Raw genomic sequence first — 19,451 nt, forward strand, 5'->3', positions numbered from 1 at the left:
TATTACAACATGCAGTATCTTCCACGGAAACATTGCACTAATGCAGCATCACCCCCCGGACTTTAATCCCGCAAAAATCAGGTAAGGCCAGAATGAGGATTCCCACAACAAATCTACAACAAACCCTCTGTGGCTTGTTTTGCAAGAAGGGCCTTCTTTGCCCGGGGAACACAGCGCCAAGCAGTGTGACGCACCGTGCAGCAAATATTTGTTTTTGAGATAAGCACGGACGCTTGCAAGGCCTAATGAGCTAATTGAAATAAATAAGGCTCTGCTGGCATCCCGGGCCGGATGCGTGCAGTGGCCAGGGGGAAATTGCCCAGCTGCTCGGCCCCTCCTCGGCTCAAGGCTCGCACCTCGTGTGCCAAGCGGGCAAGTGGCCGGGCTGCCAGCCCCTCTCCGCCCCTGCTCTGGCGAAGCCCGTATCCGGAGGAATGATATAAGCCATCCCTGCCATTAATAGGCATGACATGCTGGTAGTTAAGGGAGTGCACACCCGCCGTGGGCAATTAAAATTAGCATCCTGCTCTTAGTAATGGTCAGAGTGTGTTGCTCACTGGAAAAAGTGCGAAACTGAAAACTGAATGTTGAATATTCTGTAATACAATCAGAGGCATCTGTAATATTTATTCATGAAAGATACCAAAAAGTACTGGCGATGCTTGAGCCCAAATGCTTCCAGTTCAAAGCACAGAACCARGAACGTCTTTGCTTTGCCTTACCTGGCTAGAGGCAGCCTGAAGCTCAGGATGTACTGGGGAAGCAGCTCCTCATGATAACAGCAGCCTCCTGGCAAGGAGGGACATGAGGACATCGAGCCTGGTCCCAGGACAGTTGTACGGGAGTGCAATGGAGACAGCAGCCCAGGCAGGCAAGTGCAGCCAGGTCAGAAGAGTTGAGACCATCTCAGAGCTGCTCTCAAAGCAGAGCCCAGATGCAGACAATCTGATTACGATAGAAAGAGGCAAGGGTGAGGACAAAAGGCCTCAATAAAGCTGTAATCTTCTGGCCACGTGGTGAGGTGCTGGCACATCTTCCCGCGTGCTCAGCCAGCTGTGCGTGTGTAACATCTGGGATTAGGAGGGAGTCCAGCTGGGGCGCAGCTCTTTCCCGATTCCTGCATGTCAGCGGGCTTTGCCCTGCAGCCCTACACTCTGCTAACCACCTCTTCAAATCCCATTTGAAATGGTCTGCRAGATCCTGTTGTGACACTGACCGACCGCTATGGCACATAAAGGCGTAAACTCAAGGTATGACCTGCCTGCATCTCAGACACTGGGCAAGCACAGAGGGAAATCTGTTATACTAAAATAGACAACAGCCTTCCTTCTACATGGCGATTCTTTCCCTTAGATTGGATATCTAGATTTTTGCCATTTTCTTGGAGAAGTAAAGGCTATTTCACAGAAGCTTCAGGGAAATRTCTGCATTTTAATACAGTCTAATTGACTTTTATGGTTATCTCTGAGGAGTCCTGGTCATAAAAGCTAATTAAATTATACTGATCTACATATTCAAGAACCATTCTGTTTCTCACCCTTGGAAAAAAAAAAAAAGAAGAAAAAAAGAATGAAAAACTAGACGCTCATACCCATGATTAGGACACGTTGCAGTCTCCTGATACTCCACTTTGTGTGGTTTGCTTTGCTCAGGGTTGCAGGATAAATTCAACTCTTCGAACAAGTGACTGTTCTTCCATTTTTAAGAATGTCAGCTATGTTATCTCAGGTATCTCATTCTACCAATGTGCAGGAAGAGCTACATATTTGCAATGGTATATTCATGGTTTGCAATGGTATATTCATTTATTAATTCTCTAGAGAAAAAGGAACCTACAAGTAAATCATCTGCATTTATGTGACAGTGTCTTTAAAAAGCAGAATTTCTCTTTTTTTGAGTATCTTTTTTTTTGATGGCAGTTTTTTGTTTCTCATTTTTAGYACTATGCACCTTGTGAGAGATTCTGACTCTGTTGCAATAACAGTTTAGCAGCATGCCAATCTTGATACTGTAAAAAACAATGTCCCTATTTTTCAGTCTGAACTCTCATTATTTCTGTGTCTTTATTGCCAGCACAGTGCCACATTTCCAAATAATTAAGGGCCAAACAAATTTGACATGTGCCAAGAATGATTTTATGAAGCCGACAACATTTCTGTACATCTTAGCAGTGGTCTATCTCTGTCTTTCAGCACCTAAATACCCTTGAAAATCTGGCCTAAGGCAGTGGGCAGAATTCCCATGGAGAGTCATGGCCATTTGGCCTGAACAAATATTGCAGAAAACAGTTCCTCTGGAGCTCGTATTCCAATCAATTTTTAAAAATGGTCAAGAGCTGCAAGATTAGCCATTTAAGGCCTACGAGTGGATTTTTCTGCTTGTTGGTGGCAGCGGGGCTGACAACAAAGCCTCGTTGTTCTGGCGCTTAGCGATGCCGGTGCCGGAGGTTCAATGCCAAAGCTACTCGCTAAGGATCGGATTGCAAGAGGGGAAAAAAACCCTCTGGAGAGAGAGAGGCTGCACAAAACAAGGGCTTTCTGAGGCAAGGACCCTTTGGGGGTCCCGTCAGAAAGGCACCTCTCACATTCCTGTCACCGTGAGCGTGTGGAGGCTGGTGAAATCTGCCTCCGGCGCCCAGCGTAGCTGCTGTAACTCGGGGAACTGGGCAAAACCTGGGGCAAGGAGGCATCCGGGGCAAAATCATGGGTACAGGAGCTCTCTGCTTCCATGTCTTTCCATGATACTTTTCCTGCGACTTTCCTTGCTGCAGTCTTTATACACACATATAGGCACGACTAAGGTTAGGTCCTACCTCTATATTCAATGGGTTGGAGTTTGGACATTCCCACTTCAGCTTCATTGTGAGTTGGGCATGAGCAGGAGCCTCTCTAGTTGCATCTCTGATGTTTTTTTAAGTGAACTAGTTGTTCTCTTCAGGTTTATCCTGAATGGAAGGCAGCTGATATGCCCACAACCTTGAACCCAGTCCAGAAAAAAATTATTAATGACACCCAGGCAGTCTCAGATGCTGTCTTATTTCTGTTTGCATTACACCAAGCCCCTCAGTTACTAATAAAAAGCAATATTTCAGGGTTCAAGTTTCAGTGGTGAATTTTTGCACCAAAATTAAAAAAAAAAAAAAAAAAAAAAAAAGGAAAAATAATATTAGCTCTGCAGGTAGTCTGCTAATTTAGAACATCTTAGGTTTTACCTTTTAAAGTAATCCACTAGTTGTCTACTTGGCATCCTTGGCTGCAGGTGCTCCCTGTGGATTAAGCACTGTGTGCAAGGCCTCTAACGTGAGTCTCGGGGGCCTGATCAGGCACGTTGATAACCATGGCTGGTGTATTTTAWCTGAGTACTGTCATGGATCTGTTATGCCTGCTCCAGCTGGACCTTCTTTTGGTTTTCCAGAGATGCTCATCCATCTGTGTTTGATCTAAGGACAGGTAGGCTGTATTATGTGTGCAGTATGTGATAAGCAGTGTGGTGTGACAGAAACACTGTCCCTCAACGAAAACTTGCTCTGCTTTTGCACTGCTTAATGAGGTGTTAGCCTCTTTCCCAATGATCACATCATGCTCCTACCTTCCATCCACCCTAAGTTTTCCTGCACTGTTGTCTTCCTCCAGCGCTGTCACAGATTTTGTAGCTATCATAAAGCTCTGAAGGTGCAGACAAGTGTGCCCGATGTGACAGAGAAACGAGAGCCATGCTAGGATGCAGAAGCAGTAGCCACAGTAGTGGTTGGCCAGTCACTTACAGCAGATAGATTTGAGTTGTTGAGTTGGGTTGGACTGCACACATCAAGGCAAATCGGAAAATGACTGCAGCAACAGAGACATGAGAGGACTGGAGTGTGGACAAGTATTTTGGCTCTGAGAAGGACCAGGGAGGGTCATAACCTGCAGCTGCTGCATGAGACAATCTGCAGGATTTAGATCTAAGTACAAGACGTGCAGAGAAATCTAAGTTGAAGATGATGATTGGTGGGGCCAGAAACTTAAGGGAGAGTCAGGCCAGCTGTGTTGTCCATAATAATCAAGCGAGGGCAGAAGGGCTTTGGGACGGATTGCAAACACTGCATCAGGCACGCTGTGACTGAACTGACGAGCTAGATCTCCGTGTGCGTCTGTTGGTAGATGACATTGGGCTTGCCTAGGGAAAATGCATCTGAAGAAAAGGAACTGGGAGGAAATGTCTGTGAAATCACAGGGACTGGCACAAGAAAAAGGGCAGTGTCCTGACTGAAGACTGTGAGGTGGTGCTGGAGCACACTCGCTTTAGGGCCAGATGGATCTGCAGCTAGTGTTTTTGGCAAGGGACAAAGGCCATCAAGCACCCCAATAGAGCACTGCAAATGTTTCCTGWCAATAACAAGAAAACTCCCTTCTTTTTGACCTGCCATGAATCAGATATAACCTAAAGCTGAAATGGAAACAGATGGATGGGTAACTGTGGAGGGAAAGGATTTGCTAAGAACGCTAAAACCTGCCCATGGTGATTTTTGAAATAGTTTTCCTTTGGCCACAGTTCAATAAGATAAAGGAGGTACCTACTGATGTTAATAAAGAATTATCTACAGTTTGAGAGTCAAGATATTCTCCTCCACTTATCAAACTAAGCATGTTTGTATTTATTTCTCTTGTCCTTGCAAAACTTGTGCAAGGAGCCATCACTATTTGGCAATTTTCTAGCTTCAGAAATAACCCTCAAGTCAAACCTGACAGATTCCCAGATTTGGCTCTACTAGCCTGGGTATCAGTGTCTTTGTCAGGAGTCCAGATCATCAGAAGGAGGAGAAAACTAGAGTTAAAAGGAAGGGAGAACCTTTAATTTTTTTGCACCAGAAGCACCATGTTTACTGAGGAGTTCCACTACTTTCCCAGAAATAGGAAAAACTTTTACCCAACGATGCCAAGGTTTGTGATACCTCCAAGGAGACATTGCGTGGGGGAGATGCTCCAGGCAGGGTGCTCATGGAGTCCTGAAAAGAGTTTCGTTGAAGTTCGGGCACAGACTGATCTAACAGCAAATCTAGCACTGTGCTGAGAGCAGCATTCAACCTCACACAGAAACACTGCTGACCCGTTTTTCCTCTTCATTCTTCTGTTTATTATAGTCACTTTAAAATACAATTGGAACATGCAAGAAAAAAAAAAAGTTAAAACTTGTCCCTTCTTGGCTCTTTTGGGCTAACTGATCTCTACCATCTGTGCTGTGCATGAGTATTTTTAGCTATTGTAAAACACAGTGATGTGCCAGAAACATGCATTTTACTATATTTTAGTCGGGATCTGAAATTGTGCCATTTGGGTCAACCACATGCAACGTGAGTATCTGTGATAAGTCACCTACATCGGCTCTGTGTTTGCCTTCCATTAAATTTTTATTATGTAGATTAAAACCTCCCTACCTCCCTTCTCTTAATTTCCTGTTCTATAATCATGGTGACCTAACCCTCAGAAGTCAGGGGCAATGTGGTAGGTCAGGAGGGAGAAAGGTTGGCAGCTAGTAGCCCTGCACAGTTATAGCGTATAAGGTAAGATGTTTTATGAACTGTCTGCAAAATACACATCTCATGGCTCATAAATAAGTCCATTCCCCTAGTTCTGTGTCTAGATGTTCCTATTTAGCTAATGAGCCTTTAACTAGAGCAAATTTCAGAGTAGCGTTAGAAAATGGCTTAATCACTMCTTTTTTTTTTTCTTTCTGACCTATTGATTATGTTTCATGTATAACTCGCAGATACACTAAAGGGCTCAAAAGTAGTGCCAGCGAGATCCATCACCCGGTTTTAGTCCCTTTATGCGGGATTCAGTAATGAAGAGCACCACAAAAGGGGTCCAGAAGATTGACAACAGCAAATATTCCTTTGGTACAAACACAGCTGGGGAAAAAAAAAAAAAAGAGAGAATAAAACCTTTAAGACTTATGCTAATGATGCCATAGGGGAGCTCTAGGAAGGGGACTGATGAGTCCTAGGGACAGCAGTGGGTCTGCTTGTCCTGTGGTCTGTAAGTGAATTGGGTTTAAGCTGCAATGGCTTTGAAAAGTCCTGGGGGCTACCAGGTATATGCCACTGATCACGTAAAATCAGGAGCACCCCCCAAGCCTGTGACCTTTATGTGGTATCTCTTGAAGCGCAGCACAGCGTCTTACCTGCACATTTTGGGAAACAGCGCTGTACRAGCCTGGCAAGCAACTGAGTTATTTGCTTCAAAGGAAGAGAGCAAAAACGGTCTAGCTAGTCCCAGCCTGGAGCTGGGAGTCAGAACTATGGGATTCTCTTCTAGCTCTGTCTTTAAAACAGCTGTTTATGAGGTTGGGTAATTCATGTAACACATGGGCCCGTTGTCATGTCCCGCTCATAAATAGTAATGCTCATCTGCTGAGAAGCTCGAATTATCTTTAGTGGGTCTGGGAGGCTGAGGCTATTTTCACCAAAACGCTAGGCAATGAGCCAAGCAGTAAGTCCTGCGACTTTTTGAACTAGATATTAGCCAGAGTTGGAAGTCATCTTTGCTAATTTTAACAAGAAAACCTTAAGGAGGGTCCCAGGCCTCTCTCCACTTCCAAAGACCTTTAAAAGACCAGTTTCATGCATAAAGGATTAACAAACAGGTCACTATTTTTGCTGCCCATGGGTCAAAGAACGCAGCTCCATACTAGGCTCCTCCAAGGGCATCTTCAAGCTCTGTCCTTGCTTTTTTTCCCCTTTTTTTCCCCATCTCTAGCACTTTGTTGTTGCATGGGGACAGGGTTTTTATTGTCAAACGTATTTGTCTTCCAGAAGTACTATTCCAGAGGCCTCACTCAGGATTTATTTGGACCTTCTAGTAGGCAACAACCTAAAAGCAGAAGCAACTATAGTTCAAGCAAGTCCTCCGTCCTTTGGTAATGCTGGGGGTGCAGCATTAACCATAGTGGGTTTTTTTAATGCAAAGAAAGGGACTTTTTCTTCCCGCACTGACTTCAGCAATAATTTCACTGCAAGTTGAGATCAAAATTTCCCCTGCATTTGGGAGTTCCTTGAATTATCTGCTAACAGAGCCACAGTTTTCTGAATAAATATTTATATATTTTTAACTCATAATTTATACTACGGAAAAACAGTTACATCTGAATGATTCATATTTGGAGCTAAAGAGTTCATTGTATTTTTTTACTTGTTTTGCTATATTTTTATTGCTGAATTTTGTTATGTTGAAGGATCATGTATGTCAGAAATAGTCATCAGGCAGCTTAAATAGCCATGGGTATACATGTCACGTGGATCATTCAGAAGCCTAGGCTATCAAGCAGCTTCAGAAAAAAAATCCTCTAAAAATATGGAACTTTAAAGACAGATAAAGATTTTTCATACTTAAAAATAACCTTCTAAATAATCATTGTGCCCATATGTTAGGGGGATGGCGCCTTGTCATTTCCTTCTATTTGTTTAGATTACATATTACCATATGCAGTTTCAAGATAGACTGTGGATTGTTTCCTGATTTTGAAGCCCTGCAGTTTCACCTTGAAATGAAAAGGGAATGTTAACATTTCTTTACTGGTATTAAATCAGTCCTGAGTGCCATGCTTCTGTCTCCAAGTAAATGCAAAAATCATTAGACAAGCTACAGCTAATGCTGTGAAAATGAATTGTTTCTTGATGCTCACAGTGATCAGATGAAAGCAGAGGAGCAAGCTGCATTATCCATTTATATAGAGCAAGCTACAAAAAAGCACAGTTCAGGAACACACACACAGTCTAAGCACCTCACAGACCCCACACCGAAATCCTACCGAGGTAGTGGCAAATTTCTGTGCAGATAAAACTGGCAGGTGTGAGCTTTATCTTGGTGCCTTTAACACACAGACTGCTTTCACAGTAGGAAATGCTTTTGTCTCTCTGAATTTTTCTATTAAACTGTTAGTATTTGTTGAAAAAAACCCTTTTCTAAAGTGTAACATTTTGTATTTATGTCTGGTTTGTAAATTTTCATACTCTCTGAACAGGAAATAATGGTTTTAAATGACTATTGCATTGACTTTCTAAGCAATCAGGATCTTGATCCTGCTTTCAGGTCAGTTTTAGTTTTCAACAGATCTGAAAACAAATCAGCATTCATGACTGCTTTTGATAATTAAACCAAAAAGAGACCAGCTGCCATTAATGTAATGCAGTTTTCCAAATCAATATTGTGGCTTCTTCTTCCCTGAGCTGATGATGCAAGAGAGTTTTAGAAACACAGAGCACAAAGAAGGTTAGATGAGGAGAGACTGAGAGGACCTCAGAAAAGAGGCCAAGAGAAGAGAACTGGTAAAAAAGAGAGGCCAAAGGGAGCTGGTAAAACTAGGCAGCTATGAGACACTAAGGACTCAGCTTAAGCCAGGGTTGTGCTTGCCATTGGTTCCCTATAGGGGAAAGTATTACCAGCCTCCTCCTTGTTTCCTCATGAATTATTTTGGGCTGGAGAAGAGTCCTTCATTGCTCTTTTCCAAGAAGGCAAGAGCATTGCCATCATCGAAAGAACAACAGCAGCAGAACAATGCACGTGTGCGTGCATGTGCTAGAAAGAATGAAGCTCAAGCACAGAAGTGGTTGTGACATTTTAACAGAATTAGGAAGGTTTCTAATTTAGCAACTGTGTTTATGTCATAAAATGTTATATTGGCAAAGATATAACATACTTTGCAATACATTTTCCAGGCTTTTCCCCCACTTAGCTCATGCTATGCTTATTTCATCTTGTTGTTACRGGGTTCGTCCCATCTGCACTATCTTGCAAAGCTTAAGAAGTAATATGAATGTTTCTGAAGCRGAAGGGCCTGGCTTAGCAAGATAGAGCGTGTTAGAGGAACATGCAGGGCACTATGCTCCGTTGGAGCACTAGGTTCCAGCAGACAGAGTAAAATTGTTCATCAGCACTATGCTTGGGTTTAAAATAAAAAGCTGAGAAAAGTGGTTAAACCAAAAGATAAATGAGGTATTTCAATCAGAATTAGCTTTTCAGAAGCTAATTTTGCAGAGATTTTAGATGATAATTTTATTTTCCTTTAGAATTAACAGCTCAAAAGTCTCTGGAATTAATACCCCACATCTGTATTGTTGGGCATCTCTGCATCTTCTAGGTCCAGAAATCTTACCATGGGCGACATGGTTTTTCTGATCAAGTGTCTCCATTGTGGATGCTTTCATCTTAATTAGTAATCCAAGCTTTCTGCATAGTCAATAGTGAGCAATAGACACTTCAAAAAAAAAAAAAAAAAAAAAACATGATTAATTGTAACCCAAATGAGACATCTTGATCAGATCTGATGAATCAAGACCCCTTAAACTGCCCTTTTTTCTCTATACCTGTAAAGGTCAAGGTGACTGGCTCAAACGTAGATGTTAAAACTGTAGATGTCTTAAGTCAGGTGAGATGAATTCTGGCCCATATGCCTTGATTTTTCAGGCTCTCTTGGAAGCAAAGTCTGCAGTAGGCAGTGAAAATACTGAGAAATTTTTGTTCTGTAAGCCATAAAGTTTGGTTTTCCCCAGAAAGGTCTACTCACCATATGTCTTTACATTTGTTCTGTATCACAAAATTGACTTCTTGTTGCTTGGTTAAATACAACACTTTTAAGAAACTAACATATGGCAATATCATGCCTCTTTTCAGAAACGCAAAGCTATGGAGAGAAATGGGGAACTCTGTTTAAGAATTGGTGTTAAGTGTTATCCTCAAAAGATGTCTTAATGGGGAAATGGACAAGATTTTCCTTTATCAAAAGTACGTCTTCTTAACATACCAATAAATTACTCAACACAGTATGAGTTGGTTGCATTAGAAAACATTTTTGCCAATGGTTGAGTATTACATCTAGGATTTGATTCTGTGCATATAAACATGTGAAATATTCTTTACACACAGACAGATGTTTAAGATGCAAATAGATGAGAACAGAACCTGTCTGTTCTAAAAAAAAATATCTTCTTTGCTTGCTAGTTCTCTAACATTCATTTCATTATTGTTGTTATGTTTCAGGCTAAGGAGTAAATAATATAATGGCAACCAACTGTCTTGCTGGCATGAAGCTCGCTGCCCCCTGAAGCTTCGATGCAGGCAGTAGGTGTCCCATGCTGTGAGAGCCAGCAAAAGAGAGATCAGAGGGAGGAGAGGGAATCATGAGGAAAAATGTCTCTCTGGTTCAGATTCAGCTTTTGATTTAGACTCAGTGCGGGCCACAGATACAGGAGAGTGCTCTCTAGGCAAGTGACACCCATCATAGGTGCCCAAAGGCAACCCAGATGTGGGTTTATGAGTGAGATCATCTCCCTCTCAACTAAGAGGTTGTGAACGGGTAAGCCAACAGCATCCCGGGGGAACGTGGTAGGAAACATCCGCAAAGCTGACTGCTCCCACAGCGGAGCACACTGAACATCCCAACAGTCCAGGTGTCTGCTGTCCTCTGCAGCCTCCCACTCGCTGCCTTCACCTCCTSCCTCTCAGCCAAGGCAGCCTCAGCTGCCGGATTCTCCATCTGCACCAGGCGGGCAGACCTTGGGCTCCACACATCCGCCTTGGCTCCGCACGAGCTCCGCGCGCTCCGCCATCCGCGCGCTCCGCCAGCGCTGCCAGCTCAGTCACTGAAGCCTCTTAGTCAGCCTGCTTAAAATGGCTCAGCTCGGAACGGCCTGTGAGCCCCTCCGGACTGCGCCTGACGCGCTGCCAGCGCGGCTCACGCATCTCCTGCTTGGGGCTCCACCTTTGCGCTCCGCTCCCTCCACGGAGGCTCCCTCTGCCCGCACAGCCAGGCTGTAGAAACCCTCCAGGGCAAGGGCTCGTTACATGCTGGCCACTGACCCCTTCCTCTCCCGCATCACGTACATTCATAAGCGCTATCAATTATTTAAAGCAGCTGCCTCTGGCTCGGCCCCACGCTGCGCCGAGCTCCGCAGCCTCTGGGTGGGTTGCAGCAGTGTTATCCTTCCTCCTCCCGCGTGTCCACAAACTGCTTGCTCCTCTGGAGTACTTGTTACTATTTGCCGGAGGAGACAGCATGCTGCATTATAACTCCRGAGGAGTGTTTTTGTGGTGATAGTGTTAGTTTTCTTCACAAAGATTCAGGTCGGCCTATATGGGAATGGAAGCCCAGACGCTACCCCCAGAGGGGCCTCGACTTCATTAGCGCTTTCATTTAGCTGAGACGAGTCATTATTAATATCAACATCTAATTCTGGCAAATCTAGCTGGATGTGCCACAAGGTGACAAGATGTAATAAACATAAAGCTAGATAGACTTGGAAGGAGGAAAAATGTCCCTGTCAGTTAACAAGGGACAGAGAAGATAGTGGCTTGATAGCAGCAAACAGTGATTCACATAAATAGAATCAAGTTTTCTGACCTAATCTGGTTTCCACATCATGAGTTAATTTTGTAATGCCTTTTTTTTTTTCCCCCTTAAAGCAGGGGGACAATTTTAATTCCTTACTCATGTTAATGAAAAAGTTAAGCTCTGTCTCTTGAAATATAAATACCRTGTTAGCTGACACAAATGCAATCTTTATTCAGCTCAGGAACAGCTGGTGACGAAGGCACGGGACATAGAGCAGTGCTCTGGTAGGGCACTGCAGTTAGCTCCTGCTCTCCCTGCACTGCATGGAGCCTCCTCGGAAGCTTCAGCCCTTCAGCTCAACAAGCAAAGCTCAGGAGGCTGTTCTCCCGTGCTCTACTTGTCTGCTAACACCCTAATGTGACCCTAATGAGGAGTTATAGGAAGCCTCTCTCGTAAGAGAAAACACAACCCCGTTATCTCTGATGGCCTGTAAGTCCACATCTAGCCTCCAGCAGGCCCTTAGCCTGTCACATCACTGGGCCTACTAAGGTAGCTGGCTTTGGAGAGAGCCCAGGGAGGTCTGCAGAGACCTTTCTTAAAAGAAACCTGTGCTGAGCACAACCGGCTATAGTTCAATCACCCAAAGGCCTTCTAGATTCAAGCACAGGAAGAAGGGACAAAATTTMAAGACAGAGTTCCTGAATTTTGCTTAGATGTGAAAATCTATTCAAACTCCATTATTCCTCACTTTGAGATGTTCTTTTGGAAAAGTCACAGCAGGAATTACTCCATACCCCTGTACAGTCTTTGGTGAATATTGCTTACCACTTTCCAGATACAGATCATACCTGATCAGGCTGTGAGGTGATCCAAGGAACTATAAAGGTTGGAGGTAGCTCCAGTCTTCAGAGTCATCCCCTTTCCCTTACTAACTCTTTACACTTTTGTTTCGTTCCACACTTCTTCCCATCCATCACATCCCTGTCAGAGGATCAGAAATGTAGAAAAACAGTTATAAAATAGTTATTACCAGTGTCACTCTGACAGCAGCTATCAGACAGATGAGCCACATACAGAGGAGCTGATGCAACAGGGCAGGGGGACTCCAAGCAACTTCTCAATCCTATGCTTTGTCTAGGGAAGAACACAGAAGTCCTGCAGGAGAACTTAACAATACCTTGTTTTCACACTGTCACCTCTAGACTCTTACTTGGACATCATGTGGTGAAACACACAGAAGGAGAACTTAAACAAAAGCAGAACAGATTGCAACTGCTAATGAGGAGAAAATACTTCTGACATTTTTGCTTGTCCACAAAGTGTATTAAAAAGCCACAGAAGCACAGCAGAAATAAGGCAACACTATAAAACCCTACCCTTGGTCTGACCCATAGCATATCATTTAGAAAGCCTGGGGCCGTGTAGGACTGCATGGCATTCTTGTCCAAGTTTTAAGCAATCATCACGGTGCATTGGCATTTTTCCTATGGCTGACCAAAAGATCCATATGAAACTACCAACATCTTTTCTAAATTATTTCTAATTCATCATTCAGTGAGACTGAGATTTTACTCACAGTCCCATAGCTCAAAATGAGAAGTAATAGAGCAAAAGTGAAAAGTTTAAGCTTAAGATTTATGCAGACAGTTGGAATATATATCCCCCAAATCTCCTTTATTCGCCTAYTATGAATTTACTAGGTTCTTACTGGCCTCATAAAAGACATAAGTTCAATGAGGAATTTGRGTGAAGAGAACCCAGCTCACTGCCTTAGTGACTCCTTCGAGCAACAGCTGCAACAACCATCCCAGAAGAGAAAATACACAGGCATTTGCTTGATTAATATTCTGCAGGATAGCGCATTGCTTTCAGAACAAACTTGTATCTGAATACCGGAGCATCCTCTAACTTTCAAAGGGTCTTTCTAGTGTTAAAAGCACTGTGCAGGGCAAATAACCTGACCTTGTAGAGTACACTCCTGCCACAGAATGTGCTGCTGGGAAATGCATGCAGCACAAGTGGTCACGCGAGCAACCTTGTCCCATATGGATAAAACTGATGCCTAAGGCATCTGCTGGGTATGGCTTCGTAGCTGCAGCTACTGTGGGAGTTGGGCTCTAGCTGCCTTCCCAACAGAATTAATGAACTTTTCCAAGAAGAAAATACTGCAAACACTGTGTCTTTGCTATTAGATTTAGGGCAACAAAATAAGTCTTCCCTGAGGTATAATGCGAGGGCAAGAGTGCACTGAGAAAGCTTTATTTGAGCAAGAAATCATCCATGCTCCTAATTAGAGGAGCGTATCAGAAACCACTGGTTTCCAGTGACTCCAGGAACAAACTGCAGCCCTCATGCGAGAGCATATTCTTCACAAGTGTTATTATGAGTCACGTTTCCTTTAAGGCAAAGTGATTTTACGACAGGTAGCCGCATTAAGTCTAGCATTAAGCTATTTAGCAGGTGTAGTAAACTTTGATGGAACAATGGGCAAACAGCTGTTACACGTGCTCGGGCTCTGCATGGCTTGTAATCAACTTGCTGGCTTGCACTGTCACGTTTACTGCTACTGCTAGGCACAGCAAGTRTATTAAAATTAGCAAAGGCGTGCAGCTCACAGGTTTGTCAAAGCTGTCTCCAGCAAATATTTGTGATCTGTGTAGACGTATCCAGTTCAAAAACCAAAAAAAGAAAATGGAACAAGTGTCTACAGCGAAGCACTTTTCCGACTCCTCTTTCTTTTCTGTGTGTTAGCGAAATAGTCTTCCTTTGTGGAAGTTCTTATTATAGTCACACTTAGAAGAGACTGGCAGGCTGACTCACATGGGGTTTGATCTCCTGCATATGGCAGCGAACCAGGAGTAACTGCTGGAGTTCACTGGAATTAAACTAGGCTAAGCAGGATCAGAGTTAGGCTCAAAAAAGGAATATCAGAGCTGCTACTGGGACCACATGTGCTGSGGCTACTAATTCATCACTATCACAGCAGAAAAAGCAGCTCTGGGAACAGAACAGGGCTCCACATCCACACGCTGCCGTGCAATTCACGGCTTGGGAAGCTGGTTTGGCTTTACCAAGGCTTTCCAAAACACACCTGATGCTCACTTTCCCGAATGCTAAGAAAACTAAAAGCACAAGTAAGAGTTACAGGGTAATCTCCGATATAATTTTACTAATGTCTTACAATCTTGGGGCTTTTTTTTTTTTTCCTGACCCTATAGGCTGTCATAAACCTAGGTATTAAAAACTACCAGGGGGATTCTTTGTGATTTAGCTCTAAAAAATGATTCACAAATCTTATGATCTGACTAGCTTGAAGGCAAGTTGTTCCTGATGTGTAAGCAAGAGTAAAACAACATTAAACAGCACATCGGCTCCTCTTCCGAAAATTCCTGAGCATTTATTATTGTTAACTGCCATCAGTATTGCTGGCGAGGGCTGTACTAGCTTCTTTACATGGTGGATTCATTTCCAAGCATTTTTATTGCAGTCCCTGCTGTTCTTCTTCATTATTTTTATCCTCTATGGGCCATGCACCACTTTGCTGGATCCAGTGTCTTTTCTTTAAAGCCAATTTTCCTTGGTAAGTTGTTAATTTTTTTATCTGCCGGCTTTGATGTCTTTCTTCAGCTTCCCAGTGCATCTTCAGAACTCCAGATCATTGAGGCTTTTATTTCTGTGGATGCCYGCTCTCTAATTTACTACTACACATGGAAGTAATTTACAACTGTCTGATTTCCTTAATTTGAATTTTTCACGCAATATTAAGTAAGACACTGAGTTGATGTAGCGTTAGCAACCTAAGGTGAAAAGAAAAAAAGAGAATGTACTGAACAACGTCATCTTCAGTTGTTTTATAGTTCTAAGCCTTCATTGCATTTTCAGCCTCGTAGTCTAAAGGCAGAGAGAGAGATATGCAAATTACAAACAGCAACAACAACAGCAATAAATAAAGTCCAGTGCTTTTGAAAACATAATTGAGCTCTAGTAATGAAGCTAATTTACTYGCCTTTTAAAAAATGTATTCTAAATTTTAAATCAAAAAGCCCAAGGCCATTTGCAAGAATATAGAGAGCACAAGAGAAGACACAAACTTTTACAGAATTTATGCTTTCTGAAGTCCTCTTCCTGAATATATCCCTTTCTCTATCCAACCATTCCCCTTAGTGCAACAGACACACAAACATAATTTCTTTACTCTTTGTAATTCACCTTTAAAATTTTGCTCTCCTGAAGTTAAACTCCTGCTAAGCTCTACAGAATCACTCTGCTTGATATTTCACATAGATGTAGTCTAAAAAGGCATCATTTTCTGTATGTGTCCAAAATAAAGGATGAAGACCTTTGCCTGCTTAAATTTGAAACAAAAAAAAATCCCTGAACATACTTCTCAAAAAAAAAAAGCCAACATTATTCTCCTTGTCATGTTTATAAAATCATTATTTCTGCGTGACTACTTTTAAGATCAAAACACTGTTTTTTTTTTAGAAAATGAGATAAAGGGAAAATGGCAAATACGCTTTATCCCCCAGGAAAACTATTCTCCAGTTATTAAAAAGTTTGAACATATCTAAACCTTAGGGAGATGAAAACATTTTCCATTACATTTGTGCTTTTCTGCTTGTTTTTTTGTTGTTGTTGTTGTTTTTGGGGTTTTTTTGTTTGTTTGTTTGTTTTTTCATTATGTTTACAGAAAGTAGCACAGCATGAGAGAAAATAACAGATAATTCAGGTTCATAAACCAGTTCTTGCTCTGGCTGACACCAGTCTCCTCCTTTTCACAGCATTTTAAAAGATTCCCTACTACTTTCAGTGCTGTGGCCATGTACCTCTTGCTGTCTGGGCCCTTATTCAACTGTTTCAGGTTTTTCCAGCTGTTTTATGCCATGTATTAAGAAATAAAAATGAGGGGAAAAAAAGAACTAAGAGTAACTAAGAGAAACTAAGAGTAGTATTATGTTCAATAATTTTATTTTCATATTAAATATGCTATAAATGTTTGTATATAATAATAGAGACACAAAAAAAGCAGGCAGGAAGGGTCCTTAGAAGTTTTGTAGTTCATCCTGTTACCCACAGTGGGATTGATTTTACCTATGCAACTTCTCACAGGARCTTCTTCAGATTATTCTGAAACATCTCCAGATCTTGAAGACCTGCCCAGTCATCCTAGGGCATTAGCAGCCTAAATGCTCAGTGCACAAACTGAACATTGTACTTGCCTTATCCCCCATGACACATTTTTGGGGTCCTATCCAACACGGACAGAGAGGTCAGACTGTTTCCTGTCCTCCTTCTGGCAGGTCCTGATGCGTCTGAAAAAGCCAAGCTTGAAGCCTGTCAGAATGTCACTCCTYGGTCTTCTTCTCCCTAGGCTAAATAACCACAGCTCCTTCTGCCTTTCCTCGGAGCCTGCGCTTACATGATTGTGTTTTCTTGAGCTCTGACCAGCCTCATGTCTCTCCCCATGAAACTCCGTCCTCAGTCCCCATTTCTCTTGAAGTGGGATGTTCTGTGTGGAGGAGATAAAGAGGCCACCCCTCTCAGACCTTGCGTCTGCAAATCGGTATGGCCTATTAATATGGAAAAGCTTCGTCAGCCGTAATAGAAACAAATAGTATTTAAGGATCTATTAAGCTCAGCTTTCAGGAAATTGCAATTTGGCCTCATTGTGTCATTTGCAAGCATTAACAGGCATTAAGGCTAGTGCATATACAGTGGTACAAGTGAATATCAAGGCAGAGGGACGAGAAGTTACGTCTGCTGTTGGATCCAGACCCAGGGCTTTCCTAACTGCCTTGTGAAAGCTTTAAACCCAGCATTGCACTACAAGAAGTTATTTACATTCCACCTAATAAATAAAGAAATAAAGAAACAAATGCAGAAAATCTTCCGAGATGGGAGGAATAATGTGCTGATCTATTGTAATTACATCGCTCTTGGCACAAATTGATGTTTCAAGAGTGGCACCGTATCTTCATTCTTTCCTTTTCAAAACTTAATCCAGTTCCCACTTAATACGTACAAGCTCCTGCTGGAGACTTTAGCAGTTAATCTCCTGAGAGATGGGTCGGGAACTCTAATAACACGAAACCTGTGTGGCGGAGCTGCCCACGGCTGCTGTTGTGTCGTGTTTAGATTCCGTTCAAGAGCCGTTCCCCCTTTGTCTGCTGCCTTCATAAATAATGGATATATCTTGCATTAGAGATTAGCAAAGATTGTTAAGCTGCCTATTTTGCATGTGTAAGATTTGGTAGCTTTTAAAATATTGATRGAGTTGTGCAAGTTGGTGCACTTATTATATTTTTAAGCGAGATTTTTTTTTTAATGCAAATTGATGAGGAAAAGCATGGCAGAACTGAAAACCAGATTTCTGATAGGCAAGAAGATCAGAAAATTTGATCCTTCCATTTTTAAGTCTTGGATAAAGTAGTTGTATTACTAATTTTTGTAATATTCTTTTTATAAAATGACTCTACAGAGATGACTGTAGGTTTCAAAGCAATTACGGTAGGAGGTCATGAAAAGCCTTCAGGAAATGCTGCAAAGGTACTGCACCATCTAAAAGGAAGAACACAGTGCTGGAAACTTCTCAGATCTGACTGAGAAGAGACCAAGGAAGACAACATTTCTAAGTCCAGTTTACTCATTTCACTAGCTTTATTTTTAATGTAATAATTCACAATTAATATATTTTATCTGAAAGTATTTTCATATATAGCCTTAGTAATGCTTTTTATGGGGAAAAAGAAGTCATTTTGGCTGCAAACAGTTTTACCAAGATTTGTGACTTCTGTTTTTTTCTTTCATCTGCCTACTACTGTGTTGAACTGTCCGGGCAGTTACATTGCACTGTTATTGTGGTTCCCTGCATGTGACAAAGTCCTATTTCCAGTGCTCTGGCCCATCCCTCTGCAAATCCCACAGACAAGACTCTTAAGTGCAGCTTATTACAGAGGACCAGTTAACCAGTAATTTCACAGTGCTCAGTGGCTATGATGTTGAAATGCCTAACCTAAAAGGCTGCCTAACCAAAAAAGGGTGGGCAAAAACGAAGGACCGCATCAAACAGCCATAAAAGTTACAGGGTCTGATAAGAGACACAGTCATGGCAAAGTCATTGCTTTCATGATGTGGCCAAATTGCCATTATCTGGAGTTATGGGAGAGGAGGGGAAGGGAAAAAAGGCCTGAAATAACCTAACTAATGGAAAAATGTGGGCCATATAGTACTGAGCAACTTGGTGCCAAGGCATTTGAATGGTTTGCTGTGGAGTCAGGCGGGATCGCATCAATAGGCCCTTCCGGATCGTGTTGGTCCCTTCGGGACCACCCACGTGTGGATGCTCAGAGCACATTCAGGGCTCTGCAGGGCTAAGCCTGGATCCAGCTGGATTTAACGCCTCCAGCTCGGTGCCAGCCTTGCTGAACTGTGTCTGCCTTCAGACAGAGGCATCGTGAGGCACAGGGCACTTGGAGCCCCAGGTTGTCTCAGTGCAGAGCCAGCCTGGGCCCGGCAGGATATTTTAGTTCAGACTTTGGCACACAGAAGTGGCTGAATTCCCTCTCAGACAAACTTATCCTAGATACAGTAGAGCTGTTTATACAGCACTATCTGAACTACTATGCCTAGACAGGTCCAGTTTTACTCTATATCCATAATACAATGAAACCTGAATCCAGAAAGTACTGAGGATGGACTTCATTGAAGATAGATCAGCTGAGATGATACACAGAAGATAAGAGATCTATTCAAAATCTCATTGCATACYAACAATAAGTCTAAAACTGAATTGTCTGACCTATTTCCCAAGTCTCAAGTCTTAGTGCAAGCTACTTTGTGAAAGCAAGGCTGGTCTCTACTTCCTTACCCTCCCCAGCTGCCGTGTCTGGAATTGCTAACTTGTGAACAGATGCTCTGAGCTGGGACTGCAGATAGTTCAGCCAGCAGAGCATGAAAATAATGGGTCTGAGTTAACCTTCAGCTTTGTGGCCATATAGGAATACCACAAACAAAAAAAAAAAAAAAGTCCGGAAAATTAAACCTGTTTGGAAGTTAGAAAGCTGGAAACAAGAACTTTATACCAAAATGGGCTAAGGCATGACTGATGAGAATGACATATGACATTTTCAATCATATATTTAGCA

Source organism: Nothoprocta perdicaria, unplaced genomic scaffold (assembly GCF_003342845.1).
Source record: "Nothoprocta perdicaria isolate Ctin4 unplaced genomic scaffold, notPer1 scaffold_91, whole genome shotgun sequence".
NCBI classification, from domain to species: Eukaryota; Metazoa; Chordata; class Aves; order Tinamiformes; family Tinamidae; genus Nothoprocta; species Nothoprocta perdicaria.